Genomic DNA, 4,178 nt, shown 5'->3' on the forward strand with positions numbered 1-4,178 from the left:
GCAAAATTTTGGGTGTTTTTGAGAGATAAAGATTAACAGTGTCAATATGTACAAATATACGATGTTGGTACCTACCAGCACTGCCAACAATATCTATCTTTCCTCTTGGTGACTCGACCCTCCTTTACCCCAACAAGGTTGCCTTTGCCATTTACAGGCTGGCTAACTCATCATGATCCTCCTGCTTTAGTCTCCCTAGAGCTGATATTAATTGATGTGCTATTGTGTCTGATCTAATTATTTTATTTTTGGTGAAAGGCCTCCTTGTTAATAAGAGAGTTGCATTTTAGGTCACCCGTCTCCTCTTTATCTCCAAGCAGCCCCATCAACGTGTCAAACGCCATTCTTCTCCATAGCTTGTCTTGTCTACTGGGTTCCTTTCTTCATGGGAAGGATAGACACAGACACACAGACACAGGCCAGCAGTAAGTTCACTTCTTTAGAACTAACATCTTTCCAGTGCTCACACTGCCTGTCTGACTACTAACTCCCTGAGGTCTGAGTCATCGGAAGGATCAAGGGGACTTCCCTGGCACTCCCAGTCTGGCCACTCTGCCCTTTTGCATTTTTCACAGATTGAAAAACAGGCAAATCCAGGGGCTTATGTTCATGCATTCTGTCTTTATGCTTTCTTTAGCGCACTGACCTACTTAAGCTAAAGGGAAATACAAACCCCCAAGGAAATGTTCTGGCAGCTATTTCCTGGGTAGAAATAGGTTGGGTACGTATTAGAGAGAAGCCTGTGAACTCTAAGAATTGTTTTGGCTGGAAACAGATGTGCAAAAGAAGGGACAGAATCATTAATAAAAAAGTGTTAGACTGCAAAGTGTTCTTGGGGGAGGTGTGGGGAAAGCTGGGTCAGAAGCAGCTTTTCAAGGGCAATTCCAAGCGGAGTTTCGATTTTTTATTTAGTTCCCACAATCAGTTTCCTACTCAGCAGCTCTATTGCCAGAGACATGGGTCTACAGAATATAAAACCCAGCTAAACCATTATCAGAAACCACTGCTGTTCCCACCACCATAGTAAATTAGCAACATTCTGACACAGAAATGACAGCAGAGTTTGGAAAAAATCATTTCATGGCAAAAGATGACAGGTGGAAATAGCTTCCAACCAAGTGCTGAAACACCTGCCTTTTATCTTGGATTCGACAGGATTTGGCTGTGTGCCTTAAGACTCCTCCAAGCCTCAGTTCTTCATTTGTACAGGGTCTGGTTTTACCTCACTAAGGTCCTTATCCATTTATATATTGGTTAAATAAATGATATTACTTAATTTGTTCATTAGCAAGAGGTCAGATAACTTACATTTCTCCATTTTTCCCTTTTGCTGGAGATATTTGTAGGTGGGGCATAGAAAAGCTCAAATATCTGAATAAATCGCCAAACAGAAAATGTGCCTCTTTGAATCATGGGCTGCTGATTTATAATGTGGAGTCCCTTTGGCTAGCCATAACATGAGTGACAGGCCTTTGCATCCTAGGCATCCCATCTCGTGAGCCAGTCCTCCTCTTACCTGTCTCCATGGATAACAGCTCAGAAACTTGCAGCTGGGCTGGGAAATGCACTCTGCTGTCTTAATCCCACCATAATGGTGAGAGTGGAGTAGGCATAGAGTGATGATGTTCTAGTTAAATACACGTTCTTATGTTTCTTAGAATAACCACCAAAACTAGTTAGAGTCTATAATAGCATTTGTAGACCAATGTATGAGCTTAAGCATTTATTGCTAACTATTATTTCCTTCCTTCCTTCCTTCCTTCCTTCCTTCCTTCCTTCCTTCCTTCCTTCCTTCCTTCCTTCCTTCTTTCTGTCTTTCTTTCTTCACTCAGAGACCTTAAAATCCATCTAAATTGGTATTAGCACTTTGGAGCTGAAGAAGATGCAATGGGCTGTCCAAGGTTGAAGACTGATTACAGCTGCACAATGTTGGTAGGAAAAAGAGCCTTGGGCTGCTGGTCTTTCCCTGTACTCCGTTGCTTGTATAAAGCTGTAATACGGAAATATCAAAATTTAAAGGAAATTAGACTCCTAGCTACATTTGCCTCCGACCACTTAAGTCTCTTCCCTTTTTGTCAACTTAGAATTAATTGCAGCGTAAGGTGTGAGGGAGGGCTCCAACACTCAATGCTTTTGCGTGCCCATGAGTTGTCTTTTCTTTCTTTATGATTTTTCTCTTGGCATTTCTGTGTTTATTTTGCTTATTTTTTTTTCTCCTTGGTGAAGCTGAGAGTCAGAAAACACATTAAAATAAAATTTCGTAGTTTGTTAAAAATGGTATTGTATCAAATGTGGACTAAGTTGTGAAAAGTTAATGGTTTCATGAAATCTAGTATAGAGCTTCAGACATTCCTTCTGTGTTGAGAGTTGGCAGAAGAGCTTGTCATTTCTGCTCTTTGATGTGGCTTTGTGAGGCTGTGGTTGCCAGAACCTAAAATGCCATGCCTTGTACTGAAATAAATTCCAGTTGTGCTGCTCTCTTTGCTGCTTAGTCAATTCAACTGGCATCTTTTGTAGAACACCCTTTTCTCAGGTATCTCCGTGTCTCATTCTCTCATCTTCTTTCCCTATTGGCCGGATATCACCTTCCTGCCTTCTCATTGGGCCTACCCCAGCCGCTCAGTTTAGCATTACTCATGAAGCGGGATAATGGCGGTATATGCCTATCAGTCCAGCATATGGGAAGTTGAGCCAGTGGGATTGTCATTACTTCAAGGCTAGTGTGGGCTACATAATTAGTTCCAGGCCAGCTTAGGCTACATAGCAAGACTCTGCCTCAAAAGAAATACCCACCTCAGCGGAGCCACAGCGGCCATTGCCTCCTCGCTCCGTGAGTGCCACTCCTCTTGCCAGCTGGGCCTCGGCACCACAGGCCAGTGTGGTATCACCTCCTCCAAAACCGTGCTGGCCTTCCTCAACCTCATCTTCTGGAGGGAAGCTGGCATTCTCTGCTATGTGGGAGCCTACGTATTCATCACTTACGATGACTATGACCACATCTTTTTTTTATATATTAATTATAGGTTATTTACTTTGTATCCCAGCTGTAGCCGCCTCCCACATTCCCTCCCAATCCCACCCTCCCTCTCTCCCTCATCTCCTCCCTGCCCCTCTCTAAATCCACTGATGGGGGGGGGGTCCTCCTCCCCTTCCATCTGACCTAGTCTATCAGGGACTATGACCGCTTCTTTGAGGATGTGTACACACTCTTCCCTGCTGTGGTGGTCATAGCCGTAGAGCCTTGCTCTTCATTACTGACCTCATCCGTGCTGTGCTACAATCCGGGAGAGTTGCTGGGAACTCGCCACGTTTGTCTTCATCCTGCTCTTGGTTTTTGTCACAGAAGTTGTGGTGGTTTAGGATATGTGTACAGAGCAAAGGTGGAGAATGAGGTTGATCAAAGCATTCAGAAGGTGTATAAGACCTACAATGGGACCAACTCTGACGCTGCCAGCCGGTTGCACTGTTGTGGAATTCATAACTATTCAGACTGGGAAAATACAGATTGGTTCAAAGAAACGGAAAACCAGAGTGTTCCTCTTAGCTGCTGTAGAGAGACTGCCAACAGCTGTAATGGCAGCCTGGCCAACCCCTCCGACCTCTGTGCTGAGAGATGTGAGGCTCTGGTTGTGAAGAAGCTACAAAAAATTCTGACACATGTTATGTTATCTGGGCAGCGTTGGCCTTTGCAGCTATTCAGCTGTTGGGCATGATGTGGACATGCATCATGCTGTGCAGGCAGAGTAGAGATCCTGCCTATGAGCTGTTCAGAACTGGTGGAATGTACGCATAGCACACAGCGCAAGCCTGAGCTAATTTTTAGTATCCTTGTTTTGATTTGGAAGGTGAATTGAGCAGGCCTTCGGGAGTTGGCGCCTGAGTTCATCTAGTCAAAGCACATGTACACTGGTGTTGGACAGCAGGCTGGCATTTCATGTACCCACTGACTTACCTACCCACCTACGGCTTTCTTGCCCTTGTTCTAGCTGACTGTCCATGCCCTTAATCTTAGATCCATTTACAAGCTTCATAGTGTGGCAGAGCTAAAGGAGGGTGTGGGCCTGCTTCTGTTGCCTCCGAGGAGTGATGGGACAATGTAGTATCACTGGGTCATCGTCTTCACAATGAGAACTCTTGGCCAAAGGTTTTGGGTGTGTGAGGGAGGACTACAGCTGTGT

The 4,178-nt window shown here is 44.6% G+C and overlaps 1 pseudogene; it reads left to right on the plus strand.

The window, feature by feature from the left end:
- The first annotated feature begins 2,649 nt into the window (after positions 1-2,649).
- Positions 2,650-3,793, plus strand: LOC110550714 (tetraspanin-3-like; annotated as a pseudogene).
- Positions 3,794-4,178: the final 385 nt, after the last annotated feature.

This window comes from Meriones unguiculatus, chromosome 2 (assembly GCF_030254825.1).
Source record: "Meriones unguiculatus strain TT.TT164.6M chromosome 2, Bangor_MerUng_6.1, whole genome shotgun sequence".
Classification (NCBI taxonomy): Eukaryota; Metazoa; Chordata; class Mammalia; order Rodentia; family Muridae; genus Meriones; species Meriones unguiculatus.